At 36.5% G+C, this 23359-nt stretch overlaps 1 protein-coding gene across 1 annotated transcript in view; it reads right to left on the reverse strand.

Moving 5' to 3' along the window:
• The window catches only part of SPON1 (spondin 1), a 203442-nt gene that overhangs the window by 102950 nt on the left and 77133 nt on the right, over nt 1-23359 (reverse strand). The window lies entirely within an intron of this gene.

Genomic DNA, 23359 nt, shown 5'->3' on the forward strand with positions numbered 1-23359 from the left:
TTTAGATCCACCGTTCAGACCTGCTTGAAAGAAACTGAGAAAGAAAGGGAGGCTACAAATATTTATTTTCATAAGTAGTTTTGCAGGAAGCCTGAATAAAACTGTGTAGTATGCTCAATGCACTGAACATCAGTCTTGCAGTCCACAGCACCCAACGCAAAAGACAAGTAATTTTTGGCACTCGGGTGAATCCTGTTAGGGTCATTCAAATAAAAAAAAAAAATTAAACTAGAATACAAAAAGTATGGATACTACATAAGTGTTTTAGAAAGGTACAAATACACGTATCAACTGCAAGGCAAAGCAGAATTTAAAGGTAGTTGATAATTTTATGACATGAAGACTGTGCTCTCTTTTCTAGAGAAATATGATGACTCCCACTTTCAGTAAAGCATTTATAGAAAAAACACCTTTATTCTGGTAGATAAGGCATCATGTATTTATAGTCTTAGATAAAATTAAGCATGGTATTATTGCCTTATGTAGATACAGATCATGGGATCTATGCCAAAAGAAGAATTATGAAGAGTACTACACAATACAACTTTCGTCAATTACTTCATAAAGAATTAAAGATTCAGTGCAATATAGAACAAAATAGAACAATTTGTATAAAACACAATAGATAAAAACAGGAACAAGAGAGTTAATATTCCTATTAACACTGGGGTAGGTAAAAGAATGAAGAAGAAAACAATATTTGTTAAAAGACAGAATGCGAAAATAAACAGGATTGATAGAGACCTTATCGATATTAAACACTGCACTGGGAAATCTGGTGTTTGAATGTGTCATGGACTCTCTAGGGGATGACTAGGCCATGAAATAACTATTTTAAAACAATGTTTTAAAGCCTGTACAAGGTGATGATGCTAGGAAAATAAAATATTTTATACATATTCTCAAATAATTCAAATGATGGCAATAAGGATAGGAAGGTAAGATTTTTGTTTGATCATAAATGAAGAGGAAAAGACCCAATACCAGGAGTGACATAACTTTAGACATGCTTAGCATACAGAATAAAACACAGTAGTGAACCTGAGGATCTACATTAACTTTAATGACAAAGAAAGAAAAATTAAGAAAGCTGAGAAAATGAGATTATAATACATACAGAAACTAAAAGGCCTAATTTTAACTACCATCAACACTTTAAGTTTAAGCACCAAAGCAAATCCTGAGCTGGTTTAAATCGGCATTACTTCAGAAACTCACTGTTATTATGCTTTTGTACTGACTGAAAATATGACCCTTTACTCAACCATCCAGAGGACAGACACAATAGAGCCGCTGAATGAACATAAATCTTGACAAATAATACTGATGTATCTGAGAATTATAAGATGACCTGAACATGCTGACTATAGAAATGGAAAGCTCTTACCTGAAGCACAACAAACATACTAAAACGCTGTGCTATGAAATGAACATCCAGCCTCTGTAATTTTGCCATTCTGCGTTGTTGGAGATAAATAGCAATGTTCTGTAATTCTTCAGAAGGTGCAAGGAAAATAGGAAAACTTTTGTTGGTGTCCAAACTGATGGGTGGACAATTAACGAGATCAGATGCTCACTGATCTGCTTTATTGGTTTTGAGGCAGTTGAGAAATCCATATGTCAATCTAACAGCCTATCTGCCATAAACCTGACAATAATTGTTTAGTGAGATGGTAATAATCTGAAGCAGGTAATCATCTGAAGCAGGCCTGCCCTTCAGTGAAGTTTAAGTATTTTCTGTTAAGAGATTCAGGTTTTCTTACCTGAATAAAAGCCTGAGACCCCTTCAGTTAAGTTGGGAGATGAATTTATTTTAGCTCAGTCACACTTCCCAAAACCACTGATTGCATGGTGGGGATTCATCCCAAGCTCACAGACCTCTGACTGCTCTCCAACCCAGAGTACACCACCACGGACACCCTGCGAGGACAGTGTTGCACCCGCTACGTTGGTGAAAGCTACAGGCGGAGACAGTCTCAGGAGAAGGTACTGTTAAACGGCGGTATTCTCCCAGCGTTCACAGCCTGGGGCAAGGGAAGCTGTGCAGGAAGGATGGCGGTAATGCCGTTTCTGTATTTTAGCAAAGGTCAAAATGAGATTCTACCTTCATTTTGTACAGAAAATTGAGAGCAGTGGAAGATGCTCACTTCGCTCAAGCTCCACCTGGACATGTGAGGTGAAAAAGCAGAAGTCTTTCATTGGCACTTCAGGGAAGTTTTTTACTTTGTTCTGATGGGAAATATTAATCTAGTAAGTGTCTGAAGATGACTACAGGAAGAAGGCAAGTTTGAAGTTTGCTCAGTTGCTCTCCACTAAGCACAGAGATCCTGAAAGGGAGCATCTGCCTGCATCGTGCCTGCCTGCCGTTCTCTCAGAGGAAGATATTCATCTGCATCTTTCCTCTCTAACCTCCTGACAATTTTCCCTAATTATCTTCTAACACAAATTCATTTTCAGCTTCTACCCTTTGTTCAGGTTTGCTCAGTAGTTTTCAGATCTATAGCTGACAGATGAACAGCACAATCGCATAAACTTCGGTTTCTTAGGAAACCAACCTAAAAATGAATTTCTATGCTTTTCATATATTTTAACCACAAAGTTACAGTTCAAGATCCACATTAAAGAAGCATGCGACTAAAAGAAAAGCAAGCACTTAAGTCCTTTGAGAAGCTGAGGTCTCATTTAAGTTCACATGCCCTAGCTTCTATAACTTATATATGCAAAACACAGTAGTATACATGCTGCAGGGAATACAAAATTCAACAAATATAAGGAAGGGACCGCAGTGCACTGAAGGCAGCCAGCAGGAGGCAAGCTGCTTTCTAGTCATATTTTACCCTAAAATACTTTGTGATGAACACAGGCATTAGTCTTGGGTTTAGAGACTCGTTTAGAGAGTAAAGAAGGGTATAAAGTATGGACGGATGGAAGGCTATATGCAGTTGAAAATCTTGCAGTTTTATCAAAACTATTACAACATTCAAGGTTTTACTTAAAACCTCAAGAAGTCTGGTGACTTTTAAAATTTTCTTTTTTAAAAAACAATTCCAGTTCTTGTAGTTGTAGCATAATAATTGGAAATATAGCCAAAACCGAGCATATAAATCACTTACAGAAAGAAGAAGATTCCAGTTCTTCTAAATCTCATTTTTCCCAGTTCTCATAGATTGATTTCAAAACCACTTTCATTAAACTGAGTGTTTTAATCATGGTATTGGAACATCTTAGCCTGGTAATACGGAGAAGTAAAATGCTATTCAAAATGATCTTTTAATCTCACGCCTGGGTTCTTAAAATTGGAAGGACAGCTCCGATCTGAGCAGAGCGCACTCCAGAGGAAGACCTCACGGGGAAGCAGCATCCCAGCAGGAGGAGAGCTGGATTCACGGTGCCCGCCTCTGTATATCACTTGCCTTTCTTTTCTGTTTTATGATGGTCCACATGGACTCTCTTAGAAGGCAAGCCATCAGAAGTGCAGGACCAGCTTCTTGCAGCTCTGTGCCTCCCCAGAGGCCAGGCACAACACAACCCCTGCCTTAATGCCCAGGAAATCTCCACTGGGGAGTTCCCAGTCTGAACTGCCCAAGGAGGAAAGGTGGTCTAGCCAGCACCAGATCTGATCCCACATCAGGGAGAATTTAACACCACCAACGAGCTGCTGGAAGTTGTCAGTGTCAGGTGCTAATTCAGTACCAACCGGCAGGATTTTGTGGAAGCCAAAAGCCGGCAGCGACTGTAGCATTTCCGTACGTTCAAAGCACAGCAAAGTCTGTAAATACTAAGTGCCAGCAACAATAGATAGCATTTTTCTCACAAAAACACACTCATGCTCAGCACTTGCTGTAACATAGCACCTGGCCAGGGAAATATATTTACTAATCTTCACAGAAAAGTGACTCTTAAAACTTTTTAAGTTGAAAATCTCATTGGTTTTGGTTTTCTTTTCTTCTTCTTTTTTTCTTCTGGCTAAAAACATATTATCCTATTAAAACTGTATATTTAAGGGAAAATACTAGTTTGTTTTGAAGTATACAAAGTAATAAATAAGTTTGGAAGTTAGTCAAATGATGAAAATAGAGTTAAGGCATTTGACAAGCATAATGAAAAATCTATTTATTCCAAACATTTCTATTCCAAACCATTATCGTTATTCCTGTTATACATGATCAGATAAAAAGAGACACAAAACCCTACAAGGATTAAAGATAATAAAAGAATTACAATAAAGATGTCATCTTTCCAAATTGCATGGTGCACTGAAATTCCACGACTGGTGACTTTTCATTGTTTCTCTGCAAATTACTCTGAAGAAATATTTTAAGTTTAAAATTTAAAAATTGTAGAGGTTTCTCAAGAAAAAGCAACATCATTGTACATGCAAATATATTTTTCAAATTGTGTGGAAACTGCACACTATTTATATGTTCACATTAGGTAGCCAACGATTTCCACACGTAACAAGCTACCTCACTTGTATTCAAATATCTTTGTTTTACATGCAATCCTAAGACTTGCCTGCTAAATATCTGGGTATTAATTTTATACTCCTGTTAGAAAATCAAGTTAGATATAAGAAACATCTGATTATAAATTATTGGACTGAAATAGATTTTTTTAATTTACTTTTTCACAATAAAACATTATTTTACACTTGTCTAAAAAACACTTGTAAAATAAAAGTGATTTTTTTTTTAATGAGATGTACTCCAACATGAGCGCTCACGTTTCACCTCATAGTCAATGTTAATGGCTATGTTGCCATTTTCTGAAACACAGGGTCACTGATAGAAAAACAAATAACATTAATTCTACCTGTAACAGAAAAAAAAAAAAGAGATAATGTAAAAAAAACTGAGAACTACTTCTGAAATACAAGACGCAGCTCTTGAGAAAAATATAAGGCAACAGGCATTTCCCTGAATAGTGCTGATAGTACTCCCATTCAAGCTACAATATGTGAATTTCAAGTACTATCAAGCAGCAGATTCCTATAGCTGCTTTTCTTTTAAACTATCTTAATGGATTTAAATGGATTTTGATAAATCAGGAAGAACTACTTATAACTGAGAGTTTTATTATACTGTGCTAGGTTTTTCTTGTAATTGCCACTTTTTTCACTTTTTCATAAAACTAATAAATATTAAGGTTTACCTAAGACATTATTTCAATCTTACTACAATTACTATAATCTGTTAATATAGCAAGAAGCATAACATGACAAGAATATAATTTCCGGATACTTATTCACTCTCAGTCAATTTTACAATTGTCTCTGGCAAATTACTGCATTTACTGCGCTTCCCACCATTCAAACATGAAATCAGTGCAAAAGCTGATATACACCAATAGGTCCCATTTGGAAAACAAGTGTGGCCCTTAACATGTGCAAATGCCTTAAGTCAGTCTCACGCATTTCAAATTCATCCACACATGATCCTGACACACCCAAAGCTCTATAAGACCTACCTATTACTCTCTCTTATTTAGCTATTTTAGCCATGAAACAGAAGTTATGCTGAATATTAGTAATACAAAACACTGCATTTCTGCACAAACAATGTACCTCCGTTGCTGCATCAAGGCATGCTTTACTTTGAGGTAATATGGGAGTTCAGAAGAAATGGGTGATTAAACTTCAGTCTAATTGATCATTATTTTTACATTTAAAATAATAATTCTTTCAAAAGGAAGATGGCTAAAGCAACGTCTAAAGAAAAGTCCGGAGTTATAGACAGTATAAATACCTTAGCTTCACAATTATAGTATTTTTATGGCTCAGACTTTTTATGGTTCAGACTGTTTCCTGGGAAACACATTTGGAAAAATATTCAACAACAATTAGGTCCACACATTTACGTACATTTAGAATTTCCCTGTCAAGTAGGAAGATGAGGTATTTGGAGTACTGATGGGTTCTAGCAGCCAGACAGAATGGGGACTGATAAAGGCATGAAAACTTGCTGAAGCCTTTTAAAATTTAGTAATTCCTCACACAGTCCTATTAAAGTCATACTGCTCTTAGTCTGCTGTGTCAGCAAACACCTTAATGACTCAGAAGGTCACAGACAATCTACTTTAACTCTAAAGGTACCATTAAACCTATTAAATTTATTCCCACTTTACTAACACAATTTTGCATTTGAAAGCAGGTCAATGGCAATGGAATTAAACCACTCACATGTTATTAACATTTAAACAAAAGTCTAGTTTCACAGGAAGCCAAAGCTTCTGAGGGCCAAAATCAGTGCTAGTATGGAGGCCTATACACACTAATAACTCTTCCATGGAAAAATAAAATACTCTTCTGGCCATAATATGAGATGATACAGGTCTAAAACCAGGCTGACACGTTGTGCTTACAGCTCTATATGCTTAGATCCCTGTAGTGATCCGAGCTGTACACGCTGTGAGGCAGCAGTCAGCCAAGGATATATCTGCATAACTACTATACACGTTGTCCTCTTATGCCAAGAAAAGCAGGGCGCAGCACTGGCCTCACCTGTTTGGTTGACAATGGGTGGCAGGAGTGGCACAACTACAAGGTCAACATAAAAGCTAAAAAAATGGTGATGGGGCAAAAACACGTACAGAAAATGTCACTGTGCAAAAGTTGCAGCTAAGCACAGTAATATTCTTTCAACCCAAGAAATAATAATTTTAAAACCCTCTATAAATGTTGGAAGAATTTTTTTTTTTATTGGCTCAAAATTGGCAAAGAACATCAGGTCTGAAACACTCTCATGGGAGATTTGAACAAAAATCAATTGATATTTTCAAAGATCTTAGTCTAAAAATCGTGTCTGGCACTGTAGAAGTTGTTTCTTTTCTGAAACAAAAGAAAAGCATTTGACTAACCAAGTTTCTCTTTGTTTATGAGACTTTTTGCTCTGTTTTCTCCTGGGTTTCAAACTGTGATTTGGAAAGAATGTGTGCACTGGAAAAAGAAGGGAAGAAGGGCTTCCAAGGTAAGAGAGAAATGATCTTCTATTAAGCTTTGATTTGGGAGCATCAACACTGTTGGCAGAGGCTGTGATTCAGGATATTGCTTGGGGGAATCCTGCCTATCAAGACTCAAAATGAGTTCCCTGTGCAAAGATGGGAAATATGCTGTTTGCCAGTATAATTTTGTTTTTCATTAATGTGACATGATTCTAGTAGTAGGCTTCTTCAGCAGAAACAGACTTGTCCTTAACTGTCTTCCCTCATCTGTCAGAGGGAGTTCTTCATCCTCAATATAGATTTTGTTCTAGTAGCTAAATTGTTTTTGTTCTTCTCCTATCTCATATTAACTGTTTGGATTCCCAATGTTGGTTATAAAGGGTGGGCATGACATTTTTCATTCATATTCCTTCTCTTGGTCGTTTCAATGTAGGAAATAGATTTTCTAGTACCATCGCAATAAAAATGTTGGCTTAGCCAAAAATTTAGGAAGAAAATAAGAACCTTTTTGAATTGTATTTCAAATTTTTAAAATAAAATATTTATGTTCTTAATTTCAAGTGGGTTTTTTGTTTGTTTGAAATGACTGACTGTATATATTACTTCATCACATAGGAGTCATGCTACATTTTCAGATGCTCCTTTGATAACCATATAATATACAATGTAACAGAAAAAAACACTTTAAAAAAACACACAAAAAAGCAACCTATTCTACCAAAATGAAATCTACTGAACACCCTAAGACAAGTCAGCTTAAGAATTTTTCTGCACATAAAATTGCAGAATTTTAAGATTTTGCTCAAATTCATTAAAATCACAGATTATTTTTTTCTTTTAACAAAACTGCTCACTTTGCACTGCCAATGTCCACAGAAAGTACCAGAGAGAAGTTATGAAACAATATTGGCTTTGTGAATCTGAACTCAAGAGATGAAAAAAACAATACTGCAGGATGCACACATTTCTAATTTCTTCCAATTAAATGGCACCATATTTGCATAACTCCAGCAGGGCAGGAATAGCTCAATTCAACTATATTCTTTTAAAGGTTTTCTTTCCAGAAAACAAAGACATTCTAAAAGAAGGAAGGAGAAAAGTAATTGACATGAGTGTACAAGGAAGAGGGAAAAATAAAAACAAGAAAAAAAAAAGGTAGTAAAAAAACCCAATCAAATCAATGAGATCTAAAAAACAAACAAGGAAAATTTACTCCTCCGGAGGGAGTCGAGAAGGAGAAAGAGAAGAGACAAATAAGGTAGAGATGGAGTTACAACTGCACAGGGCAGGAACTAAAGCCTCCAGCCAAGGAGTCTGGGCTTTTACTGCCTTTTACACTGCACATTCAAATTCTCGAAGGTAGCCTTAGATAGCAAGCAATGGAGTCATTTTCTGCTCCACCAAAGACTTCTCACATGGCCTTTCGGTAAACCATTTTATCTGTGCCCAATTCTTCTTATATACACTGGGGATAAAAGCATGTCCTAGCCTTCAAGATGTGCTGTAAGATAAAAGAGGTTGTAAGCTGAGTCTTCAGATAACAGCAGTAGCAGTGGTCATCAAATAAATCCTGCAGGTAATATATGGATATTAAAAGAAACTAAGCAATTAAGGAGACAGGCTTGAATTCCTCTCTCCTGTGCCCAAGTCCTAAGTAATTACAATGGGAGAGCAGAACCATATCAAAGAGCTATGGTGTGCTGTGACGCAAATATAACAATTAGGAATCAAGGAATTAATAAAGACTTCATTTATGTCAGATCTGAAATATCTAACCAATATAACTGGCTTTAATTTGACATTTCTTTCCAGGGCACATGACAGAATTTTAATTAAATCAATATATTTCTCCTCAATGTTAACTATTCCTTTTTTTTTTCCATATCTATACTTGCTTCTTGACCATTATTAAACTCAGTAACTCAAGTCAAGTAAATGTGAAAACTTAAAGGAAATGCCTATGGTAAGTAGCCAATTATGTACAAGGGATTTTTTTTTTCTTTTTTTAAATATTTTTTTTTTATTTCAGAGGAGAAAACTTTAATAGCTCCAACTTCTAGAGCTATACATTAAGAAGAAGGATATTCAGGTATAAATAACTCTGGAAGTAACCTACAAATGGATGACTAATTCATTGAAAGTTTTCTGATAAATACTTTGTCATGTTTGCAAAATTTACAGGTACAATTTCTGAAAATGTGTATAAGACCTGAACTGCTACCAGGTGAATGTTTTGATTGACATATTAGAAACTTTCTCTGAATTTTGGACAAGCAATTATAATCCTACATGACTATGAAAGTGTTTTCTTTGTGGGAAAATGTCTCTTAAACCAGTTATTTTTTGATAAATACCCTTGAAGAGAGAAAGTCTTTAATTTAGTACTGAGAGGACTAGTGTACTCTTTTTTGGTTCTGCGGACTCAGTAAAAGCGTACTTGAGAGTCAACACCCAAATAGCCACATCTGCAAAAGTCACAGCAATGCACCATGATTCTCATTCTAAGATCTTGCTCTGTATAAGCTGAGCCCCTAGAAAAGGGAAAAGAAAGGGAACAACAGCTCTACTCTTTACTCAGAAGAGAAAGAAACAAGATGGGCTCCTTACTGCTACGCTAGGGGAAAGTATAAAATCTCATTGAAAAGGGAAACAAAAGCTGGAGTACTAAACATCCACCCTCACAAGTACAAAACCAAATATATGGATGCAAAAGCAGGAGGCTTCCTTCTACCAGCAACCAAAACAGTTAAAGTCAAGTTTACGATCAGTGTTTTTATCAGACAGAATGTTGGATTAAGTTCTTGTAAGACCACTGTATCCTTGAGTTTGGGGATATTGCCTTTTTCTAACCATTTTATCGCTAAATTAATTTTAATTCTATAACCAGCTTGTAAGAATCTCCCACAGGTACTAGTCCATGCTTTAATGTGAAAAGGCTCAACCTACCTATTCCTTAGCAACCAGTTTACTGTGTGTATAAAGCGGCACTATTTCTAGCATCAAAACTGATTGCAGTGATCTATGTCGTTCCTGATGAGAACTTAAGATTTTTTCTTGTCATTTGCAAAATAACTTTTTGCCAGCTTTGCATTTCCCAAGTGCAGCATAAAGAAAAATGCTTTTTTTCCCTATGTATTTCTACCCAGTCCCATCAGCCTTTTTGCTTAGAGATTTTTTTTTTGCATTTGCTATTGAATCCTAAAACAAGCTGAAGCAAGTATAAAAGGCATTCTTGAAAAAATAGTCTTCTGCATTTTTCACTATTTAAATAGGTCAGTTGAACCAAGCCATCTCAATAAGAACAAGATTAAGAGAATAGCCAGGCTGAATTATGCTTTTAACTTTAAAAGTGATCATTGTGTTTACCTCCAGAGAGCATTCTGAGATAAATGGCTGCTATTAAAGTGATGATCTCATCAACACATGGCAGCTTTTCTCTTCTCATACACTGTGAAGAAAATAGAATTATCCCACTCCTTGGAACCCATCTTATTTTCTCATGCCTCACAAACTGAGAGAAATGAAGGCAGCATCATCGAGTCTTAGCTATCCTACAAAGAACAGGTCAAATTCCTTCCATCCACCCTTGCAGAAGGGCAAAATTGTTAAAAGGATTCTAATTCCTACAGAATCTCCTATTTCTCCTCAAATGATGATCAAATTATTTACCTTTTACCTTAGAAACATTCAAATGATCCAGCCCTTCCCATGCCTCCTTCACTGTCAGCCTCCTCCTGCATGGGGTTGTGGTATTAAGAGTAACAGCACAAATGTTCCCTTTCTTGAAAATCAAGAGCACTTTACAATATTTTACAAGTGCTTTACAAAAGCATGTACAATATTAACTGTTACAACGTATACATGTTCTGCCTAACGTTACAGTCAATTCACAGACTGACTGTCTGTCAGAGGAATCAAAAGATAGACTGAAGTGCCCAGTATTCTCAGATGCAATAGCACTACCAGAGCCAAGGAATCCCAACTGCTAGTTTTCTGCTTTAGACAGTCATCAAGCCACTTTTCTGTGACCTAATTAAAAAAAAAAGGTAACAAATTATATTCTACATTACCCATCCTATCTGACTAGTTAATACTCACCCTAACTCTTAAGTGTCAAGTTCCTGTGCAAATTAAGTTTTGAATACAGCTCTTTCAGCATCACCTCATAATTAAAGAGTTTAGTTTGAAGCAACCCTGAAAGTCATATACAGTCACAATCACTATTCAAAAGCACTGGCCAAAGAAAAGACCCTTTGACTTAGCTTTTGTTCTGAACTGGAACATAGTCTTCCTCTTTCACAATTCAGTCTAGAGATAACACACAGCAGAGGGACATCAGCATAAAAATACTTACTAATGGAAATTATGAAGAATTTCTACATAGCAACCAGGAAAAGCTTTACAAATATATTTGTCCTTAAAATCGGTCCAAAAGTTAAATCCCAGTTTAGTCACTGATTTATAACATATGCAATGCACTTAACCACTCTACACTGATAAAAAACTCTTTATCCAACTTGTCTGAGCTTTAGGAAGTTTCTTTTATTAAATACTTTTAAAGTGCTCTGAAACCGTTAGATGAACCTTCTGTGAACTGAAAATATTACTGGACATCACTGCGGCAAAAGAATTCTTGTCTTAATGATGACATTGAGGAATTAGTTAAGTAAAATTTATAAATGCATAAAAAAAAATTGTAAGCCAGTCCCTCCCCTGCATTTTTATACGCTTCACCAACATGTACTAAATGAATATATTTTAATTTATTCTCCTAAGACCATAATGAGAAAAGACAGTACCAATAACCTCTTTTTTCCAAAAGGTATCTAAGATTCAGTGGACATAAGTGACTATCCCAAGGAAAAAGCAATGTCAAGTGCAGTGGTGACTCACTCAGGTGCAAGGATAGTGCCTTACCCCAAACTGATCATCATTCTTTTCTCTTTATTTGTTTGTATTTTTAGCTCTTTTTCTAAATCCTTTAAAGCAATTTGGGTCTACACTAGGTCTAATGGAAAGTAGCAGGCTCCTCTAAGAAGAAAACAACAGGTAGCAAATCAGGCCTACCAGCTAGCTCACATAACCACAAGAATTTATGCGATTACATGCCAGCAACAGAAGGTTAGAAAACCAAAAAGATCTTCAGCTATAAACATTCAGATGAGAAGGCTATTACTCCTCTCAATCATCCTTATTCCAGAGATTTCTCTCTTAGGTTGAAGTCTGACTGTGGCTGCTTCAAGCACAAAGGGAGCCCTGTATTAGGTAGACAAGACCCAACCTATTCTGCTACTAAAAATTAAAATTTTACAGGATCACAAAGCTCTAATGTTTTCTGTAAAGGGCAAGATATTTTTCCTGCTTTATCAAACAGATAACAGGCCTATGGCATAAAGATATGAAAAACAATTCATTTAACTGTTATTTGTTGGGGTTCTTTATATTGCTATTTTTGTTTCTCTTTAAAGTCACCAGCGCATTGGAAAGGTTAGGGGGTTTTTATTAATACCTGGACAGTCAAAACATGTTAGGTGTATATAGGAATTTGTATGATTTACTTGTAAATTTAAGAATACTTCACAGTAGGGGTTTTTTTAGCATATACTGGCCAAAACAATACTGGAATTGAAACAAAGCCTGGTCTTCCTGAAACAGATGTTAAAAGAGACATGAAGGCAGAAATAAAAACTGACAAGGGAGTTACAGGCTAGTTTATTATACTTTCCATGGAAAAAAAAAGAGGGTGAAAAATTTTCTTACGTAACATTATGGATGAAGAAATGGCCTGCAACCAAATTCCTTTGCTTAATTTGAACAGCTATTTAAGGAAAAGAATATATACCCTATAAACTCTGGAAAGCCCTAAAATTAAGTACAGAAGAATTGACCAAATAATGGCGTACAATCTGGGAGAGGTTGAAACATAGGTGTTCTTTAAGAGAAGCCTGGAAAACACCTTCAGAAAAAATTGATATATATTTACTAAAGTGCTTTTCAGTGCAATTACAGGAAGATTAGAAGGAAAGATGAGATGAAAAGCAAAGGCAAGACCGAACATGTAAGGAACTAATTTCCTCTACTTTGCACAACAAATACATAAGAAACAGCACTGCTATTGTGCTGAGTATAGGCTGGCAGAAAACACTTACAGATGAGTGTCAAAGGATCGAATTATCTTGATTATTTATTGTTAATTTAATTCCAGCCCTTGTCTCCAGTGAGCTCCACTGAGGCGATCAAGGGTACTCGCTGCTGCTCCGTCAGAGCCTTTGGTTAGGAGGGGAGGTAGGGGCACAGACGCAGGCTTAGGTCAGGTAGATGTAATTGTCCAACGCCATAAATGCCAGTGGGACCCCCTCAAGGAGCCCAGCAGAGAGCGAGAAGAAGGGCTTCCAGGATACGGAAAGTGACACTGGAGGAGCATCTTCCGAGTAACCTGCCCTCTTCTGAAGATTATTCTACAACATTGCGAGAGCGACACATATCCAATCATGCTGCTAAGCGAAGCACAAGTAATCAGCTAATTACCTGCTTTACATAATGAGCGAGGGACGTGTCAGTAAGAGTGTTTTCACCCAAGGAAAACCGATAAAAAGAAGAAATAACATTTCCTATAAGCATCACAGGGGCTGTGTTCCCAGTCAAATGACAAGGCACACCAAACTTCAGAGAGATTTGTCAAAACAGCGAGTCAAGTAGAAAGGAGCTCCTTCCTTCCCAGACGGGGAGAGAGAAGGCAGCAGTGCTGAGATCAGATCAGCACCTGAACTGAACCGCCGGTGTGGGTGGCTGCCCCAGCCCTGGAGATCAGGGGCACTCAGGAAGGTATCTGCAGCTAACAAAGCTAAAGCACTGCTGAAAGAAAGCGGTGGCTTTGATGCCAAAGAATCGTTCCCTTAAAGGCTAAGTTTCTGACTTAAAAAAATGAAAGCCTTAATCTAACCAACCAAACGCAAACTTGGTATTAAAATAAGGTATCTTACAACATCTTCTGACTATAATTTCAGTTTATAAAACCAAAATGACCATTTTCTTTAATCTTTCTATGAACCGTTTAGTAAAAACTAGCTCTTTTTGAATGGATGAAATATCATGTCATTTTGCTAATTCCTGTAAATATAAAATCATAGAATGCCATTATAGCACATCAGACTTTGTGGGAAAAAAGACTTTTCCCTTGGAAGACCTTAAGTGTTCCAGAAATCAGAAACTTCTTTTAAAAAAACCTAGTAAAATAAACATAAGCTAGAACATCCCAAAGCTTATCATTACAATTCTGAATGATAGCCAAATCTTAAACGGTTTCAGTAATATCAGGGCAGACAGAAAAATGCCCCAGAACCAAGCACTGATGGAGACGTCTCACTGTCAGTAACAACCAAAACTACTGAATATTGATACTTCTCTGGTTGTCTGTCAACACTGTGACTTTGGAGCCATGACAGCATTAATAAAGAACTAATCAATAAAATACATCTGACTACAATTGCTCCTGATAAAATTAATCAGTCATTAATACCATATTTCTTTTGCAAAGTTTATCTCGTTTGATGGATAGTAAACATGACCATTACTGGCAAGAACAGCTTTGTGCAGTTATGCTGCTGTATATATTTTACGTATTTTATATCTGTTAACACTCAATCATAAAATAGACTAGAAGGGTCCCCTGTGTTCCCTGATACCTTTTGGAAGTTACTTTCAAGATTTGAAACATTCTCTTCTTCTCCCTTAGAAGAAAAGAGCAGTGGAGAAAAGTAACGAGGGACTATAGTGAAGAAGCAAAACATACACTATTCTGCAAGTCTAAATTTCTAAGAATAAAATTTTGGGTTTTTTTCATGATTGACCACCTGCCTGCAAATGCAATTTAGGCTTGCACACTGAAAATTGGATTATTTCATATCTTTACAAACTCCTATCCTCCACTGTTATTTGAACAAGAAATATACACAGAATATGATCTTTGACACTTTAATTAAAACCTATTAAAAAGTCTATAGTAAGTAATGAAGTACAAATTGTCTCCCTAATTTTAACCTGTATTGCAGCTGTGTCATGAATTCAGATAACCATGGATAAAAATCTTTCACAGCTAAGAGCATGAGCTGAGCAAAAAATTCTGGGGTTGACACCTAATTAAGATATACTTCCCCCCGATGAAGAAAGTTCTTCATCTATTACTGTGTGTTAGTGGTTCAGGGCTATATTTAAAAGGCCATTAAAAACGTACCTGAAGGCAAAGTTAATCTTTATATTTGACAGATAATAGCAGCTTTTTTCAGTAAGTAGTGAAGTGAATGTTTTATTTCTTTATGATCTAATGACCATTCTGTTTAATCTTAATGGAGTAAAGACGAACAAGAAAATACGCTTAGGGAATATACTAATACATCAATTATGGAGAGTGGGAAAGTACTTTAAAAAGTAGCAGTAGTCTATTGTAAATGAACATCTCAATAAGCACTCCTAGCCACAGGGAGAGCTAAAAAAGATGCATTAAAAATCTATTCAGATTCTGCTCATTATAGATATGTTCTTCTCAGCTCTTAAGTAATACAGCAATCACGTAATTAACTTTTGAAAAAGGAAGCATTTAAAACAACTGTGTACCTATGGAAGGCTTTCTCCTTGTTTTGTTCAGTGAAAATGAATTTTTCCATCTACCTTCCTTAACATTGTTGCAGAAGTGCTGAGACTGAGTGGCATTTCTTCTGAAGGTATTGCAAAAGTATAAATGCGATTCCACAAAAATAGACACTGATTTTTGGTCAAAGGAACAAGATAAGTAAAGGAAGACATATAAACTCTGCTCCTGCTTAACTACAAACACATTATCCCATATAACAGCAGGGCCTTGTTTCCCTTGGAATTCCACTCTGAAATGCAGATCTGAATTTTTCATTGGAAGGTTTTTTCTTTTAAAATAATTTTTATTTTGATTTAGACCTCTGTCCTGTGAGATGACGCACCTCAAAAGATCTGCATGCCCCAAATCCACACATCAACTGCAAGAAGAAAGTTTACAGAATTTCCCTAGTGAAATCACTAGGACTACAACCAACTAAGAACGCCAGCTGTGAGGATGTGAAGTCCCATTAAAGTAATGAGCAGCCTTTCAATTGAATCTAATGAACATTGATACTATATGCAGTAATTTCAAGGAAAGATGTCTCTACTCAATATCTCCCAGGACAGGACACTCTGAATTCTTACCTTCTCATAGATACGCCCTTGTAACTTTGAATTTGTCTATAAAAGCCTCAATGAGCTACCTATGAGGACTGTTACTCTGCGCTAGGATTCTTTTGTGCAGTTTTCTTCCTTTGTTTAGCTGTCTTTCAGTGTGTTGGAACATTAGTAAGCTAAAATGCAAGAAAGCCACCCCTTCAGAACAAGTCTCCACCTGGGGAGTTAACGCAGCATACCTGTTGTCTGTTAAACTCAAACCATTCCTTACATCCAAAAGTTGACCGAGGCAGATGAGTCCCAAGTGTGCAAAAATGCACAGACTTTCACATAGGCAGGCTTCTGACTGAATTAAGAAACATCAATATTGTTGATATTATAAGAATAATCAAGGAGTAACCTGCCTTTCACATTCTTAACATTGCTAAACTGATAGAAAATTCAGAACAAACTGAGTATATTTGCCTACAGACACTCATGTGCACACATAGAAAATATAAGCAGTAACCTGTAAAAAAAGCCCACCTCAAAAGGACGCCTACAAAAACTCAGGTCGTGGGTTTTCTGCACTCGTTGCATTGCTTGTGTCTGATCAAAACCATTCTGAACATCATATACAGCTTTGGGGCAGCACCATTGCTACTGGCAGCAAAAGCGCTGAAGCTCTGTTTGTGACAGAGCTATCTAAACCCAGGTGGGAATACAGGGCTGACAATGACAACGGACTGGCAAATGCACATCACATATTGACGCAGTGAAAGAGAGTCTTCTACATTGCAAGTTATGTAAATTAAATCAATTAAAGATTCTTAGATAAATACTGTTAGATGGTAACCTAGCACTTAACACTTCTGTAATAAAAGCGATGAAGGCTGTCTGTACTTTCCTGAGTCTCTCTTCCTCCTTCATCTATAAGCATATATGAAAAGGACAGAGCAAAACAGAGGAGGGGAGAAAAAGCACAGCACAATTGCGTGTGCACCGATTCTACCCAATCTTTTGTGTAAAAAACCAAACCAAAACAAAAAAACAAAAAACAAAGCAGGAAATATCCAAAGTGGCAGTTGACAGATAATCTACCGACAGCTTTTGTATCTTAGGTGTCTGCTGTGGGTATTTCTTTGCCTATATAACTCAAATGAAACATTTTTATTTGACTAATGACATAGCAAATTTTTAAACCTTAATTTTACGGGGTGATTATTAAAGTGAATTTATATGGGTTGTAGAAAAATTGCATTTCTGTTTGCAAAATGAAAAGAAAAACTTCTGTACCACATTTCTAAGAAGGTCTCTGTGTGGGATTCAAACCCCTATGCTTAAAAAGAAATGCATTTTCAATTTGCCATCAACACCAGCTGTTTCGTGAGCATTACAGCACATATTCTTGTCATATAGTTTAAATAACCAAGAGATTTCATTTATTTGCAGTATTTTAGCTTTTTTAAGCCAAGAAGAAATGAAGAGATAGCAACAGACTTTGGCTGCAAATTATTTTTAAGAACTTCTGGATGCCTTTCTTAATCTAAAGATTGGGGAGATGCACGCATCTTGTGTTTTAAGAAAACAGAATGTTACTATTCGTGGCTATATATTTGTCAATGACAACTTCGCCCCTTGATAAAATGTCTCAAGAGGAAAAGCTAGTGATGCTCAAGCAGATTTTAGATAGTGGATATATCTCGTTACATATGCATGGCTAGCTACAGACTTTTGAAGTAGTTTACACGGATAAGAAAATTATTATCAACAGCCTTCTCGTATCTAAACATTAAACTATATATGTCTTTGTATATTATACACATTTTTATACACACACAGGTTCCTCTTTGTATATATTGCTTTAAAACTAATGATGACCAAGATCTATTTATTCCTTTGGTTTTTATTTTAAAAAAAGAAAAGTCACATAGTGAAGTTTTCAGCAGAATGCACCACATGTAGTTATGGAAAACTGCTTTTCGAGGCCCATTCTCAGCTGTAAGAGGAATGCAAGCAAAAAATCATACATGTAACAAACTAAGTTCTGAAAATTATTGTGAGAAATTGAAGCTGTGAGCATGGAATAACAGGGATGATTCAGCTGAGTATTTGAACTGACCTAATTGGTTTGGAAGAACACTAAAAGCAAATGCTACATTCTGATGTTTTGGAGCATGAATATAAGGAACAAGCCCACTGAAAAGAGTCCATAGTTATTTTAATTAGTATTGTATTAGGTTCATATGTGACTAGATATATATATATAAAATTTATCTAGAATGTATGTTGCCCATGTTAGTGTCTTTAACCTCCAGCACAGCCCCAAAACACTTCTTCCTCTTAGCAACCTGAACATAAGTAATAAACCATCATTTTGTAGACCCCAACCTCCATGACTACAAAGCCAAATGAAGATTACATTCACTATAAATAAAAAATGAGCAAAGTTATAACTTCTTCCTCTTTGGGCAAAACCACTGGCTCTTCATTTCCCTTCTCTTCGTTCCCCTTACTCCCATATTAAGAATCCTCTCTCAAACTGAAAAAAAGTAGGTGCAGTTAATAGATTAATAAGCATATTTGAAATGAAAAGTTGCAGTTCTGATTTACGTATGCTGAAAATACTAGTCTTCAAGAAATCATACATCCTCTTCCACTATCACTCCACTGCCAACTAATATAGCAATTTATACCCAAATAGGAGCAATAAATCCCATCTCATATCGTGCAATTTAAAATGACATAAAGCACAAATGCACTCACTCTTACTTAATCCTTGCTTGGTTTATAGGCTGCCTAGGTTTCGGCTGGGGTAGAGTTAATTTTCTTCCTAGTAGCTGATACAGTGCTATGGTTTGGATTTAGTGCGAGAACAATGTTGATAAGGCACTGATGGTTTAGTTGTTGCTAAGTAGCTCTTCTCCTAAGTCAAGGATTTTTCAGTTTCCCATGCTCTGCCAGCAAGCAGGTGTACAAGAAGCTGGGAGGGAGCACAGCCAGGACAGCTGACCTGACCTAGCCAAGGGGATATCCCATACCATAGAACGTCACGCTCAGTATGTAAACTGGGGGGAGTTGGCCAGGAGGGGCAGATCACTGCTCGGGCATCAGTCAGTGGGTAGAGAGCAATTGCATTGTGCATCACTTGTCTTGTCTTGGGTCTAATTTCTCTCTTCTTTTTGTTATCTTCCTTTTCATTACTATTATTATAATATTATTATTATATTTTAATTTTTATTTCAATTATTAAACTGTTCTTATCTCAACCCATGAGTTTTACTTGTTTTCGATTCTCCTCCCCATCCCACTGGGGGTGGGGAGGAGTGAGTGGCTACATGATGCTAGTTGCTGGCTGGGGTTAAACCACAACATAGGCATGTCTGTCTGTCAGATATTCAATAACCAATCCCCAAACCTGCAACTAATATCAATAATTTATCTGGTTTGTGTAGCAAAATAACTTCACGAACTATGTAGTCCAAGTGTATTTTCAATCTATAATAAAAACATGCTTAATAAACTCTTTCCCCTTTCCATATTTTAATGAAAATTAAAAATAGAGGCTATTTTAGAGTTCTGTTTTCTATGTTGATATTTATTCTTAAATAAGAAATTTTTAGAATATTGCATGTATTAAAAGTATTGAAAGTATTCAAAAAGTCACTTGTAAAAGAATGGGAGAGGGGCAAAAATCACTGCATCCTCAACATCTAAATTAGTATTACCAACTTATAATGAACATACCACAGATAATAATTTTAAGATGCATTCCATTTCTGTACATAATATAACTTATCTAGCCCACTTAGCTCATTTTTTTTCCTTTCCCAAGAGTGACTAGTATTGTATAAAACAAAATATGATAAGAGGAATAAACCCCAAATTAGATGACTTAAAATATAGGTAAGGTATACAGTATTTAAGCACCTCATAGACCACTTCAGGTACATTTCTGGCCTCTTTTTACCCATAAAGAAGAAAATAAGTATTTGAGGTACTCAAGTGTTTATCCTGGCAAAGCATTGACTTACGTGTTGTGATACAGGTTACTATCTCACATAAATTTCCAAATTATTATTTTAAACCACATTTTCTACAGAATATTTTTAATTATCAATATACCTACTTTTGAGCCCAATATTTTATATCATTTGCTACAACACTGTCATCACATATTGGTGAATGTCAATGCAGGTAACAAGTATTCCACTCTACTCTTGATTGTCCCCTTACCAATACCTTCTGTTGGTAAGCTTTTTTCCACAGAATGTTCTTGGAATAGCAGAATACAGCCCATGATATAAGTAATAATACTTATCTGAAGATATCACTGACTGAAGCAAGAATATAGTGAATGAGTTGAGCTACAGTTAAAGGAAAGAACTTTCTCTTTTGGCAGAGAATCCAATAAACATATTTTTAAAAGGAATCCAGAGAGTTTGTAACCAGAAATTAATGACAGTAACAGACATTTTCATCTGCACCCTGTGTTAACTCTTGAATCTGTTTCAGGTCACAGCATATGTTACAGTTCCTAAATTCATTCATGTATTATTTTATGTCAGTGTTTGACTGGTGAACTTCAAAGAAACGTACAATCTGCAAAAGCATGTCATTCTTTCCTGAGCTGAAGACGAGTCAGCAGCATTAACTTTCCCCCACTTAAAAATAAGTAGTTCTGCTTTTGTTTTTGACTGAAGTAAAATACAACACACTAGAGTCCTTTCAGATTCAGACTGGAAAAGCAATCTTAGAAAACAAAGTTAAAAGTCAAAATAAGGCCGATGAATTACCTCCCTTTTCAGTGTCTTGGGCCAGTTGATTCATTATACGTTAATACATATGTAACATAATACCTGAATATGCCTATTCATTGTGCATTAAATGCAATAAGTAGATTCTGAAATCAGTATCTGTGATCTAGATATTTAACAGAAACGAGCTGTCTTAGAACATGACACAGGCCGAGTAACTTTCATGTATTTGCATCCATATTTGGTTTTGAAATATGTACAATATTTGTATGTGGTATTTTTCTGAGTGTTCTGCTAGAACTCAGGTGGAAATAAGCATTTGATATAATCACAGTAACAGAGTTCTGAACTGAGGTTCCTAAACCCCCCTCCCCCCCCCAAAAAGGTACTGCCAGAAAAATGAACCTGATATTAGGGGGGGGGGGGGGGGGGGGTCCTTAGTTTTTAAGTTGAAAATTTATCTGAATAATTAAGAATTTGCAAGTCAAATGAGCTAGTAGGACTCTTCAGCTTCAGCTGTTATATCATGCTGTTCCTTTGAACAATATTTACAATGCAACAAGAGAGAAAACAAGGGAAGATCCTGTGGTTCCTGACAAATGCTGCTAATGAGAGTTCAGGCATTTCTTTAGCGTTTGCAGCACCTCCTTAATAGGCAGCTGAATGCCACTGGCTATGCAGCCACTGCATTTTAATCACAGGTTAAGCCACTGCAGATGAAAGTATTCAGAGAGAAGTAAACTCTTCCCTAATTTAATTTTTAGTGGTACTCTGACCCTTAAAAAACAGACTTTGCTAAAGTCAACAGGAGTTTAGGCAGTGTCTCCCAGGGGAGGGGGAGCCTAAGCATCTGCTGTACACGCCTGTCAAACAATTTGACATTATTGGTGTTAGCTCTTCTACAGTTTACGTTACTTAACATTCTGCTTGTGCTGCTGTAAGACAGTTCCTGAGTGCCCTAGAGTCGCTCCTCAAATGAATCTGTTGTGCCTTGTTAGGATTTAGAGCTGTCATTCCAAAACAGAGCAGTTGCAAGTCCTGATCAGATTGATTTCTCTGACCCAAGTGTAGTGTTATGAGTGCTGAACTTCTGCTATCAGATGGAGTTTGTCCCTCAGTATTAGCAGCACAAGAAGAATCCATGCATCTGAAATGTCGATATTTTAGAAATACTACAGTGGTAGACTGAAAGAAAATAATTTGAAAGTCATTTCATTGCATCTTTCCAGTGGGTGAATCTGCTACAGGGTAGTAGTAATTTTGTGACAGCAGAACAGTATGATAAAAATCTCACTGCAGGAAATGAAAAGGCAAGACACTTTAGAAGACTTTAAAATTAGCAAATAATGTCTAGCAATCCAATTGTATTGTCTTGAACAGATGACATTTCCTAGTAACTTTTATGTCCGTGTACTGGAGAGCTGAAATTATTGCATACTGCCCCAATGAACGAATCTACCAGAAGCAACAGTTTCCCTCCTCTAGCATTGCTTCACTGCAATCCAGGCAGTTATTAAAGAGGCAGAGAAAATCTTTATAAGCTTTGATGAGCCTCTCAACTATTACAGACATTAAAAAAGGATGGGAATTTTTGTTGGTCCCATTTCTGCAAGATTGAGGATCAGAATTCACTGAGGAAAGACTAGCCTTTGAGTTAAACCTAGGTTTTTTTCTTGAAGGGTCTGTTTTCTGCAAAAAGAATTCTACCTTGTTTGAAGGTTTTTTTATCAAGTTGAACCCGATTACTGGCTTTTACTGAAAAGTTGTATTTCTTCCTGGTTTATATTGGAAATGGAGGGTCTGTAATAATCGGAAGAAAATAAGCATCAAGGCAAATTAAGGTAAATGAAAGGGAAACTAACTGTCAAACTAACTGATAAAACCGTAAGTCATTGTTTGGTTATGCAAACTGTTTCATTACAATAACTGAGTAATTATTCAGACAGCAAAGCTTCAAAGACTAGAAAACAAGTTAGAGGTGTGAAACCTCTGGAAATGATTAAACAAGATGAGAGCTCACAACCTGGGATTTTAAAAATCAAGGTGCCTTATTTATTATCAGATAGTGACTGCTGTTAAAAGCCCCGAAAACACAAAATAAATCCTAAAGATCCCCCCCATATCACCTCTACTGTCTATTACCAAAACAATCAGCAGTCCTCAGCTGACAAGGTACAAGGGAAGATAGGAGATTGTCAGTAACTTCTGAGGAAAGGGTTAAGAAAGATGGCTTTAGCCAACAACATCCTGCAGCTTCTCCCAGAGGCAGGCAGAGAGATGCCCGGCTCTCCTTACAACAGCCATTGACTCCTGGGAATGCTGAGAAGGGTACCAGCGTCCTTGACATTGACAGAATATCACTCCTTAAAATTAGTTGGTTTTTTAGAATGGAAATGTTGGACTGAAGGCCAGTTTAACCAGGGGGGGAGAAATTCCACGTTCCTGAGCAGAGTGGAGATCAGGTCATGGACAGAGCACAGCCCAGGTGTTCAATG

The sequence above is a fragment of the Accipiter gentilis genome, chromosome 17 (genome assembly GCF_929443795.1).
Source record: "Accipiter gentilis chromosome 17, bAccGen1.1, whole genome shotgun sequence".
NCBI lineage: Eukaryota > Metazoa > Chordata > Aves > Accipitriformes > Accipitridae > Astur > Astur gentilis.